We start from the raw sequence: 13,811 nt of genomic DNA, 5'->3' as shown, positions 1-13,811 counted from the left end.
AATTAAATTTAACTAATCAAATAATCGATCCTTTCGGCACTGCTGAAACAGCAGCATCCACAACTCCCAACGGATTCACATCACATTAGAACAACTTGTGCTGTTCCTCATTCAGGATCTCCCCACAACATGAAGTCAAATCATTTTGAGACCTTTAATCGCGTGAAAAAATAAATCTGTTGGGATGGTTTTCAAAGATACACTGCCATCTGAAACAGAAGCACACAGTGTTCACCATGAGAACTGCCCTGATCTCACAGACCTGCAGGAACCATGGAGGTAGTATATATCACTGTGGCTGCACCTCTCTCGTGCATGCATTTGCATTAGTGCCACTGAGGCACGAATTCTAGATCCAGCCTAAGGGGATGGTCTTTCTCATCTGTCTTCATCTGCTGTGCAGTAAACGCCTCTTCACTTAAACAGGAGCTCATTACTCACAATGGCAGCCATTTGAATCTTTTATCAGAGGGATTTTTAATTGAACATTGGCAAATGTGCTTCAAACAAATGGGCCCGAGAACAAGCCTAAGAGCTGGGTATTTGCGCGCGTGTGTATGTGTGTGTAGGCAAATGTGTGAGTGAAATACTCATCGTGCATGTCAGTGCCGTGTCGTACCCGTCTGGTTCTGAAAACTGCACACATTAGATACCAACCCACTTGGGAGATGGCAAGCTGTCTGTGGAGGCTTTGTGTGATTCACTCAAAGGAAATCATTCAGAGTCAACATGGTAGTGTGTATTGTGCATATGTATACTTTTTTCTATACATGTCAAATCTTTTTTTTTTTTTTTTTTTTTTTTACACTTTTCATAATTTTACATTTATTTCATCTTTGCATGTACTTGTTTGACAGTATGGTGAATAAAAACAGTGGAGTTTTAGGAGTTTTAAGCCTGAAAAAGCGAAGGAATCATCTCTCAAACTTTTATGTGACAGTATAGTTCCTGTTTATCTGAAACATTAGGAGAATTTTCCCACTTTTCAGCAGAGATACTGAGAACAAGCATCTCTTAATTTTGTGGCTTTTGGTTGTTTTTAATTTAGTGATTTGTGAACAGTCAGTGAAGTCTAAACTCATTATTATCCATTTTTTTTCTCAACCATAATTCTTGTCCTAAATTTAAACAAAAGCATTTACATAATTCTTAAATGTAATTTTAATTCTAACTAATTACCCCTAACCTTACCTTTATCTCAACTGATTACCCTAAAAGGGTATTTAGTCATGAAATCCTCACTTCAGAGGACGTTTTTTTTCCCCACATCTTTCTGTCTCTGTGAGGGTTTTAGTCCTTGAAAGGACAGAAATACTAGAGCACATGCACACAGTTGAGCAGGATCATTGGTAAAACCAGCTCCGACAGATAAGGGGTCAAAGATTTAATCATGCCAACTGTCACTTGCCTGAGGTGAAATGCCACAAGGTCACAAATCATGAAAGGGTCGAAGCTTGTTTCTCCTCCTTCCGCTCTTCCTGTTCTCTGACCTTATTGCTCACAGTTTTATTAAATGTTGTTGACACTCGCAGGTCAAGAGGTGATCCAGCAGATGCAGCAAAGTAAAATATCTTCCATTTGAATGGATTCCAATATGTATGTATATTCAAAGTCAAACCAAGCTGTGAGCGCTGCTGTGATGAACTGCACATTCATGCTTTCTCACATGCAGATGTATTGTGTGCTGTGGGCTGCTGGCGGCTCCGCTGGTGCTTATTTTAGTTTTGTTCAGGGACACATGGTGCCAGGCTACCAAAGTGTGTGTGGTGTGTGTGTGTATGTATGTGTGTGTGTGCGTGTGTGCGTGTGTGCATTGGGAGCACACACTGACACCGATAAAATCCTGTCTAATTCTATACGCTAATCTTGGAACATCCAGCTGCACTTTCACTCCCGTCCATAGCAAGGATGTTCTTCACACACTGATAGAAAACTCAGTGTGCTGATAAACAGAGGATCTGGATCTGGTTGGTGATGTAACACTTTCATATATGTTTTTACTTTAAGAGCGGTGCAGTGGTTGACTGTGCATTAAATGAATGCCCATAAAGAAGAGGTATATTCTCTAATGGGTATACCCTTCACTACTGAATGCATCCAAGCTTGGCAGGAAGTGTTATCTCCCGATTAGAGTGAAGTCACAAAGAGATGTGGCATCTCCGTGGCAGGACTGAACACACAGGCTGCTTTGATGGGGGTATCCCATTTCTAGCTGTCTGCCCCTACTGAGAAGCCGGCGCTGAAGAGTTCTCTGAACAACACTGATATACTAAACAAGTCATCCTCCGTGGAAACTGCGGCAGACTTTAGTCATGTTTACGCTCTAATCGCACATTGTGACGGAAGCTGAACTTCTTTTCATTGTAATTCCAGCGAACGCAGCATTCAGCTGTCAGCTCAGTTAAATGGCTGCTTGATGGAAACATAACAGGCATTCAGAAACCTCAGGAGGGAATATTAGGTGTCAGCTAAGCGCTGGGGGAAACTTTATATTATTACAAACAGACAGAGAATGTAATCCACAGTACATGTGCAAACATATTTACATCTACAAGTTTGATCAGTTTATATGTACATATTCATTTAGACATTTTGAGACACAACAGCAGAGCACAGGTGTAATTAATAACATTACTTAAAGCTGAATTCCACTCTGAACTAATAATGCCAGGATTTTGCTGTTGTGCATACTGGCTTACTGGGACCCTTAAATGGAACAGAGCCATTGTTAAGGATATAACTTACACCTGTGCTTTTCCTGCTATGACAAGTGGAAATGTCAGTCACTCAACAACTAACAGTATGTGAAAATGGGGGAAAAGACAGATTCCAGCCAAGACTACTTAAAGCTGTAATCACAACAGAACATTCAGGTGTGTTCAGGTGCAGCTGAGCGGCTGCTTGATGGACACAGAACAGGCATTAAAAAACTTCAGGAGAACACCAGGTGTCAGCTAGGTACTGATGGAGCCTGACATTATGACTAAAGATACAGTAGCATCCTGTGCATGTCCAAACATACTGAGTTTATATCTAATTAACATGGGAGACAGAATAGACCTTTTAAAAGTAGGCCTGGTGACATGTTAGAGCAGAAAAAGCACAGCTGTAGTCAAAGGTGGAGTTTCTGGAGTTTTCTTGTAAACAAACAAAAGTTACATTTCCACTGAGTGTTACTGTCCAGAAGACATATGAATCCCCGTGTATCCCTGAGGTTCAACAAAACTGCTGAATGTATTTCCTTCTTCATGAAACATTTGCAAAGCCTTTTTTTATTTTAAATCCCAAATTGTTTACATCCATGTTTACGAGTTTACAGTCTTCTTCCTACCTGCTTTTGCATTTCTTGACATGCATGACACAAACATAACAGGAACCCGCTTGTTAATAAGCTGCTCCAGCTCTACTAGAGGTCAGAAACTCCATAGGGAACCTTTAATAACATTAATAATGTCTGCGCTCCAATTAGGAGTTTCAGTTTCAGAGCTCTGCTATTTTACATGCAGCCCAACTACCATGGCTTTACAGAGACCCTTATGTGGAACAGAGCTGTTGCTAATGTCATTATTATTATTTAATGTTATAATGTTATTATTAACACCTGTGCTGTCCAATATTTTGGGTTGTACACTAATGATATTCCCTTCAGCCTTAGCTAGGTTAGCATGCTTAACTAAAATTGTGAACATTATACTTGCTAAATGTTAGAATGATAGCATTGCCATTGTGAGCATGTTAGCATGCTGATGTTGGTATTGAAGTTGAAACATCTGTGTGCCTAAGCTATAAAGTCTCAGTCTTGTTAATTTACAGCTATGACTGGCCAAACTGAGTGAAGGCTTTTAAACTGATTTTTATATGATCTTTTTCATCATATTATTCCTGGAGGACCACACCCTACATCCTCAACATTTGAACCTTAGTATCATTTCAGCCTCTGTGTCTGTTTTCCGACAACAAAAACATTTTGTAATATCTATTAGATAATCTCTGGAAATCTCTGTCTGTCTCTCTGTTGCACACACACATGCATATACACATGAACGCACACACGTACTCACACACCTAAATAGTGCTGAATAATGAAATGCTCCAGCTCCCTCTCTCTCTTCCTCTGTGCCTAGCCTCACTGTGTTCTCTCATGAAGCTTCTGTTCCTGACAAACCGTAGCAGCCGTCCTCTGCTTTTTTTTTTTCCCCTCTCCCCAGGAGATTGAGATCAGCACCAGAAGGAAGGAGTGTGAAGCACTTGAGGCAGAGGTGAAGAAAAAGAATCAAACATGTCAGACTTTGGTAAGTGCTCCGAAAATATACCTTGGCCTCTGAGTGAAAGGACGGAGGCTAAAATTGATTTGTACCTGAGAGCCTCGCCTGCTATCATCACACACAAATGTCCCCGGAGAGAATGAGTGGCAGTCTACTGTAATGATAGCTTGGTTCTCAGGCATTGATGACTGAAACTGAAAAAAATGGAAGCAGTTAGCTGCAAGTCTGTGTGTCTGCGACACACATTGGGAATAAATTTGAGAATGAGAGATACACGTTGCTGCAGTAATTATATTCTCTGTATGATCATGCACAAACACAGATGATTTACAGGTGCTATGATGTGTATAAATACCTGTGTACTTTGCAAGTGATATCCTCAGCTGCAGTTATATTAGTTTCTTTTGTATACACACTAGTTCATAGAGCTCAGTGCCTCAATGGTGTGAAGTATAAATCAGTACACAGTACTGTGTGTGTTTTGCAGGTCTTGGCCAGAGATACATTACACAAGTCTTGTATTTTCATATGATGTTTGGTGCCACTTGAAGAACATTTTCTCACAATGCCCCAGAAATATCATTCAGCCTGCTGGGGTGGCCTTGACTCAGGCCAAAAGGCAAAGAAAAGGAAGAAAAAAAGATGAGGTTCAGAGAACCTGCCTCATCTTGACTCTGAAGCAGTGGATTATTTAAAGGGTTTGTGTCAGCCCCAGTCTTTTTTTGCTCATGATTGTTCAGGGTATGACAACAATCTATGCTTAGTTGAAGTAGTATACTCAGTGGTGTGTTTCTGTTGAAGGTGGGAACGGCTCAGTGTTTAGCAGTATCAAACCCACGTGTTGATGTGGTGTTGTTAATTATCAGAACTGTAGACTGTCCAACAAGCAGCTCCTAGTTAAAGTTATCCTCTGGAGTTTTTGACCACTAATGCTGAGCAGTGTTTTGATGAGTGGGTTCCCTATTTGTAGTTACCCATAAAAGATAGTGATACACCTCAGCAATTAATCAAAGAAGAAAAGAAGACTGAACACTGATCCAAATGATGCATAGCTGATGTATGAATAGCTTGAGCAAGATCTTTTGCCCAGTTCAGGGTAGACTAAAGTGCAGTCCTTAAGACCAAATTTCTACTGATGTTGGTTTGGGTAGTTAAACAAATGTCCCACTTGGGCCACTGTGGCTGTGCTGGCATTTGTTTTAAAAAGAGTGTGTAGGATTTGCCTGGATTTCAGTTTTTAGGTGGTGCTGTTGTTAGGTGGTGTTGGGATGAGGAGAAGTTGCAGCTGGAGCCAGGCTAAATGCTGAGTCCACTGAAGTAACCACTGACCAGCAGTGGAAATTACCCTGTGATGCTGTATTATTTAAGCTGGGAACCATACTGTAGCGGGTCATCAGTCTCTGTCTCTCTCACAGCAGGAGGGCGCAATAGTTGTAAATCACAGCATAAATAAAGCTTAAGTGAGTGGTTCTGGTCAGAGGGGTTTTACTGTTACAGTTACGGGAGCCTCGCTAAGCAGAATGACTAATCGCTTTATATTGCAGTAGATGAAGAGCTCTGCTCAGCTTCTGTTAAAGTTTACTCTGAGAGAATGACATTTTACTGCTGTGATTTTTTTTTCAGTCATTCTCAAAGTGGGGTTCCCAGGGCTTCTGCAGCGCAGAGTTTAATTTTAGTTGAATTCACTGGAATTTTAGAGAATGTGTAGACATTTGTAGACCTATGGTGTGTGGTATGAGATCTGGAAAAACAACAATACAGGTGTATGTCAGTTGAAGTGAAAGTTGAAGCTCAGCACTACATAAAAATGATGCATGTTTGTAACCTGTAGAAGAAGAAGTAAGCACACAGTAGTGTAGATAGCCTGGAGTGAGATTTCCCTATGAAAGGCAGGAGCAGTAGGGATTCAGCGGTAATTTAAATGGCACTGTTTGGTCATAGACCATTTGAATTCATTCCCTTATGCCCGTAAGCCATCTTCTTTAGATGAGCTGCCCGAAATAAACACTCCATCAGGACAGTTTTCTTTGGTGCCCTCCTCTCATGTTCCCTGCCCACAGCAGCACTTCCCTTCTCGCCCATTGTCAGCCTGCTGAGTCCGAGGGAAGCTACCCAAAGGACAAACTGTCCCCAAATGGCGAGCAGAAATGGCAGGCTGGTCTCCACAGACTGCAGCACAGCTCTTATCTCCTCCCGCGCTGAGCTCTGAGAACAGAGACGCAAACACAGACAAGACCAATGAACACTATTGTGAGGGGACAGCGAGTTGACAGTAATGTCACTCCCTGTTTGGTCCAAACTGGCCTACCTCTCTCTCACTCTGTCTCCCCTCTGTTTTTCTCCTTCTCAGTGCTCTCCTTCTCAGGTTAAAGTAAAGAGTGCACGTACAGAATTAGGTGCAACTGTTAGCAACTCATTGCAACTGCTCTGCTTGTTTTTAACAGTGTATTTACCAAACACTAACAGTCTACACAGGGATATACATTGATTTTTTTTTCCCTTACTTCTTAAGTGTTGAAATTCCAGCTGGTATTAATGCCATGTCCCCTCACAGTGAGTTCAGCTGTCGTGTATATAAACACATAGTCTGACTGAGTGCGTGAGTGACAGTAAACACTGGCCGAGCCATCTGGCACCTCCACCTTCCTGAGTATCGGGTGTATAACTACAGACCATCAGCAGAGTGTGCCTCCGCTTGCATTTAAGGCCGGTCACCATGGCGACAAGCATTAGCTGCGCCAGCGTCTCTCAAATATGTAACAGTGCTAATCGAACATCAATACTGAGGCAGACGGCAGGCAGACTCAACAAGTCCGAGGACTGGGAGCTGTGAACTGTGGAGCTGTGCTCTCAAATTCAGCTCAATAGCCAGTGTGAAATGCCGTCTTTGTGGTCAGCTTAGTTTTCATTATGAGCTGTTTGTAAACACAAACACCCTCTGTCAAAAGCGTGATTGGCAGCTCTCATTGCTTGGACACATGGCATGCATTTTATGTGCAAAAGCAAAAACTGTCAGAAATCATTTTGAAGATAGACTCTCATTTCTCTGTATTTTATTTTTTTAATTTGTGTCTATTTATTTTTTTTGGCATTTTACACAGTGCAGTGAATTCCTACATTCATTGGTGCTGTAAATGTTTTGCACCCTGGCTTCGTGCCTGTAATTTGTTTATTCATGTACAGCACAGTGTGTATTGCTGAACAGGGATTCTGGTATGTGGTGTTAAAGTGGTGAGCTGGACCGCAGGTCACTGTGTAAGGGAAACACATTATGTATTTATACACTGTACAGTGCAGCTGAAGTCAGTACAATTCAGCTGCACAGTTTTGTACAATTTATTCATTTTGTTGGGCCGGTTTTAAGGGGAAGTATATGTTTACCTCTTTCATGGTAAAGAAATAAGAACCAGACTGAAAAGGTTTAGCTAATCATTAGTTAATCGTTAGTGCTTACACTAACTGACTTTACAGAACAGGGAGTAAGTGGGTGAAATGTTTGCTTTGCTCATGCGGTAAATGGCAGCGTTGATTCATCTGTCAGGCCTGTCGAAATTGAACACAGAGCTCTGGTACACCCGGCTGAGTCAGACCATGTCTGGACAAAGTACACGACTGCCTCTGCACTGCTTTCAGACACAGGGGCAACCCAGGTACTGTGCCCCAGGCTTAATTATATTGTTTCATAGTGTATTATTCATGAAACTATCCTGGTTTGTCAAGAATGAATAGAACACTCTCCTGTTTATGACTACACAATCATGTGTTTTTATTTTTTTGTCTCTTTCCTAGATAGATAGCACATAGTAGTTTTATATTTATGTTGGCCATTCAGTTCTTTACATGAGTTAAACCTACTGTTTATGTCATTGAGACTTTAACAGGTTATATTCTTTACTGCTATTCAGTCTCTAAAGCACTACAAGTCATTAATCAATGAATTTATGCTGTGTACATTTCAAGTGTTCATCGGTGTTAGTACTCAAAGCAAATCCCAAATAGCTCAAATCTCACCTGAGCAGAAAATCTCAGGTTTCCAGCTGAATACATGTTGGAGGCAGCTCAGTGTAGGTCACAATGCATCCTGCCTGGGATTCTCTCCATCTCTGGGCTCACAGGCTCTCCATAAAAATGTGTCTTGCCAAGGGATTATGACGTACACTGATCTGTTTAAAGCATTAACACGTTGACAATACAGGACAAAGAAACAGCTGATTCTCTGTGTTCAGTACAATTTGGTTTGCACCACTACATGTGTGCTGTCACGTCCAAATTCCGAAAAGGATTCTGAATGAGGATGGCAGTCGTGTTAAAACGCTTAAATCAACAACAATCTCGAAATTTCAGAAGTGTTTCTGTCCATTGTTTTCATCAGTGTATACAGTAAAATGTGAGCTCTCTGTTGTTTTTTTTTTCCACTTGCTGTTTGTCCTTCAGAATGAACACCTGGAGGCTTCGCCAGCCCACATTAGCTCTGAATTGAAGGATCAATGGATATGAATAGGAATGCCAATGCAATCTAGTGCTTGTACGGGAAGCATTAAAATTGACTGGACACAATTGATGCAGGTTGAAATGCCAATAATTTTTTTGGATGTGAGGGAAATGAAATTAATGGAAAAATAGCAGATCTCAGATGTGACTTTGGTTACTGTCTTCAGGCTGTTGTTTACTTATTGCTGTTTGTCCTTCACAGTATTTCTCCTACGTGGTGTGTGTGTGTTCACTTTGTTTATACACTTCAAGTCCATGTCAAAATTTATTATCATCATTAATTTAGTGAATAGTAGCAGTAGGATAAGGGTAAAGTAGTAGTAGTAGTAGTAGTGATAGTAGTAGTAGTATTTGAGCAATTAAGGATATATTATGTTCATTAGAGCTAGATAACGATACAGGAAACGATCAGGATCTTCCAAAATAATTTACTCTCTTTGTTTATACATATAATTTGAGTACAGGCTAGTACAGTATATAATACCAGTAGCTGTCCCATCAGTGTTGAATAGTATATGCTTTAGTAAATGATATATTTAGGTTTCTCTAATTTGCAGTACTATTTATTGTCTTAAATTGTCATTGAATAAGATACAGTGCAACAAACAGCAATGACAGAACATATTCATAACAATAAATGATGCACTATCCAGTTATCGTTTACTTACTGTCACACACACCACGCATTTTTTCTAGTCATAGCAGGAAAAGCTACTCATAATGATAGTAATGATTCCTCTTTTCTATTCAAGGTTCCCAGTAAGCCATGACAGTGAACCAGAATTCAAAATACCTTTAAACCGCAGCGGCTAAATGAATTTAGCAATCATTCATTTTATTATTTACACCTGTGATTTTCCTACTGTGACACCTCAAAATGTCTACGAAGAAAAAAGCCTATTGCCGTGACCAGCGCCTGTTTTTTTTTTTTTTAAATGTTCATTTACCGGAGAACTCATGCTGATTTTATAAAGCTTTGTGAGCTTCTCTGCAGCAAACAAAACTGCTTAACAATTTCTAGTCTGTCAACATGTATACTCTCGCATGCATGTTACCTTTTTTTATGTTTACTCCTGTCTCCATTTGCCCTCTGAAGCAGCTGTCATAAGTAATATATAAGGGAACAGGAACAAGCACACCATCACTAGCCATTAAGAAGCTCTGTATTTACTGTAAATGCATCATGGATGAGCCAGTAGGTTTCTTAGCTCCCTACAAGAACAACACTTGGCCTACATGATGCTCTTGCTGCAGTGAACTGCACATCTCAGAGAATTCTCTAGTTGACACTGCAAATTGCATCCACGCCACGCCTCACGACTGTTGATTGAATGTAATTAAGTTTTCCTCCTCTGCAATGAAAGGATTGTTTTTTACTCCCATCTGTACACACTTGGTAGGACAGAGTGGAGAACAGAGGCTTGTGTGTGTGTGTGTGTGTATGTGTGTTAGGAGGTTATCGGAATGCATGTTCGGTTAACATCCACTCACACAAAGCAGTGAAGAATAAAATGTTCATGTTTTTTTTTTTTTATTACATCTATTCCAGTATGTTAAAGACGTTCATATGAAAGCAAATATTATGACATTGTTGTTCCGCTGTAGTGGCTAAAATGGCAGCTTCTTTTAGTCATGCTCTCTAGAACATACTAGAGAGCCCTCGAGCAGTCTCCTCGGATGAATAATGCATGGGCTATCGCTAACAGAACATTGGGTTTGAGTGCTGTGCTCTACTATAATCATGGTGACTTATTGAGTTTTAAACACTGTTTTCTCTTTGTGTCTTTTGCCTAGGAGAATGAGCTTCAAGATTTCCTCCAGGAGAACAAGCACTTGAACAGTGCGGTGCAGTTGTTCAATAATAGCCACAAGGCATCTGAATATGAGAAGGTAAGAGGCCAAAAGGCCTTAGTTTTGACTTGTTAACTGTACATTGTGCACGTCTGAGTGCTACTACTTCCACACTTGTAATAATTTTAAGTTCATATCTGTCCTATCAGAACATCTAAAACTTATTTTAACCATTCTAGTGGTGTGGCTCTATGGGTGACAGTGTTGGTCTTTTGGTGTGCTAGTCTGGCTGTCCATCTGTCTGTCTGTCTGTCTGTCTGTTGATCAGTCAGCCACTCTGGTCCAGACTGAAATACCTTACTAAACAGATTGCTGTGATATGTTGTACATAATGTCGGCAGAGGATGAATCCCATTGACTGCAGTGATCCTGTGACTTTTCCTCATGTGCCAAAAAGGGGTTTTAAGTGACATGTCTCAGCAGTTATTGGATGGACTGTGGTGAAGTCTCTTAAATTCCCCTCAGGGCGAATTGTTGTAACTGCCTTAACTTTTCATTTAGCACCACCCATCAGGTCAAAGTTTCAGTTTGTTCAGTGATACCTACAATATCACTAATGAGATTTCCACTCATCTCAGTTCTAGTTTTTGTTTGGTGCTAGTTAACGCTAGCTAACGCTCTAAAGTAAGAGAGTGAACTTTATACCTTCACAGAGCTGCTGATGTGGCTGTAAACTCTCAGTGTGGTTCCTTCATGGACCTCCCTGATCTAACATTAACACTCCATTAGATGACTTTCTGGGTCATACTATAATTTAGCCAAAACTGCCCTAGGATGCTGGATAAATGGAGCTGTTTTCCACTGTCCAGCATATCAATGCAAGCAATGAGCTTCCAATTCTATTAAAACATCCTCACCTTCCTTTCGGGCCCAAGACCTCAAAGACCTTCAGAGCTGATAACACAAAGTCAAAGTAGATCAACAAACAAAGCGCACAAGGCCTCTCTCCATGGACAGGGAGGCAATTTCCTGAAGGAGTTGATTGGCAGGTAGTTGCTGTTGGGGTTGAAGAAGGGCAGAATGCTGGTTATTGATGTCTTATCAGGAGTCGGGTGCCTCCTGGAGCAGCTATCCTCAACTGTTATCACAGTGGCGGATATGAGAGCAGCACTCTGCAGGGCAATGCGGATATTAGCCCTCGCTTACACCCCCGTGTTCTGATCCCTATCGTTTCTGAATGAACTAGGAGGGGCTACAAATGGCCCCTCCCTCTATCCATAATGAACTGTTGGCCTACTTGTGCTGAATCCAATATAGTTTTGTTTGATCTGTCTACATTAGGTCTGACAGTCGCTGATAGCTTTTTATTTATTTATTTTTTTTAACTGTAGGGAGACGGGCTGTTCAGAGGCAGACTCACTAGTTTCTGTTTGTGTTTTGCTTTGCTGGTGTTTGCTGAAACGCCCTCCTCGAGGAGTCATTATTCATTCATGGCTGCTCCGAGGAAGGGGCTTTACCACATTACAACTGCAGGAACCAGTTGTCTCACTGCCGATTAGGGGCCTTTAAAAAGCTGATTGAAAAATACTGCCTCTTAAGAAACAGTACAACTGGTCTGTGGGAGACAGATTATGAAGGAAATGTAGCAATAGAAACAGTCACATTTTTCAGACACTGTTCATAATGGAAGTATAGACCTCATTGGTGTTGAATTGATGTACAGTATTAATAAAATGTGCAACTGCTTCATTCCATTGACTGCTTAGTGTGTGGTTAACAATGAGGCATGAATAATTTATTAATGTTTTGGTCTACATCCATTGGAGTCAGTGAATTATGTTGCTCTTGCATTATAATAACATTTAAATGCTTTTATCACCGAAACCAGCCAGCTCCAGTGTCTGGCCTGTAACAATTTCTGCCTGTTTTAAATACTTGGATTGCTTTGGGTGGCATTAAAGGAAATCTTTAAGGATTTTTTTTTTTTTTTTTTTTTTTTTTTTTTTAAATACTATGGTGCTTAAAATCAACACTGAATACCAGAAAAATAGGAACAGCTTTACAACTGAAGTCAAACCAAAGCAAAAACTCTACCTTTATGAAGCATATTATGTTCAGTGGTTGTTGATATTGTATCAGAGAGGCACTGATTGAACTCTGTAGTCAACTGGAGGACTTTGTGGTGGTATTGGACTGGATGATACAGAATGGTGGTCCTGACATTTTCTCCACTTTAGAAAAAAGGAAGCTAGTGGCAAACTGTTAAATGGGGCCACTGCTGCAAGTGTCACAAGTTAATCAGGCTGTGTTTGATTTAGAATACCACCATTTAGTAATATAACACAGCTGGCTATATGAACATAAGTTTTTAGTTTTGCAAACGCTGACTCCGTAACACTTTCTCCTCCATCTTTAATTCTTCGGTGAGAATCAAGGGACATTTTTGCGGTACTGTTCAGCATATGTGTCGTTTTGCTGCATTAACTTTTGCCTGCCACCACCCTGAAGTGATTACACTTTTATTATAGTCTGCAGTTATGCATTTAATTTAAAGCTCTTGAAATAGGTTTTATTATTGGTAACATGGCCTGATTAAATAATGGTGATGGCACAGATTTTTAGCCACCCTTAAAGGCACCTTGTGGTATTTTTGACCACTAGTAGCAATGTTTTGATGAGCTTGTGGCCATTTTGTTTGCATCTCATGCACGTGCACAACACACAGGTGATGCGAGGCTCATTCCTGTTATAGTTTCACAACATTATGCATAATGCAAGAAAAAAGTAGCAAGGAGGATACACAAAGGGTGTTTTGAAGAGAAACATCAAATGTAAACACACTTTATTTACAAGAAAACTGCACAGGGAACCTTTTTTTTCTCTCTATTTAGTAAAAAAAAAAAGGCACCTGCACTTAAATAGTTACAAAACAAAAAACAACAGCTTGTTATCAAGAAAAAGAGAGCTGTAAATGTGCACAGTATCTATCCATTTATCCATTTTCTATGTCTACATTCTCATCTGTGTCATAGGGTGAACATTATATCCGGGTTTTGTCTCATTAAACTTTAGGGTAGAAGGAGAATAGGGGCAGGCCAGGAAATCTGAAAGGGTAGCCTCTTTCACGAGGGAGATAGAGAATGAACTCTCTCATACCTGCAAAGAAAGACACTGGGGCAGTGTGAAAACCAAATATTGAAAATGCAACTGATTAAAACTAACAACCTGGTTTAACCCAAGGAAAACAAACTGCAGTGCAGATGC

This window comes from Toxotes jaculatrix, chromosome 7 (genome assembly GCF_017976425.1).
Source record: "Toxotes jaculatrix isolate fToxJac2 chromosome 7, fToxJac2.pri, whole genome shotgun sequence".
Classification (NCBI taxonomy): domain Eukaryota; kingdom Metazoa; phylum Chordata; class Actinopteri; family Toxotidae; genus Toxotes; species Toxotes jaculatrix.
Note: the sequence above shows the minus strand (reverse complement) of the source record.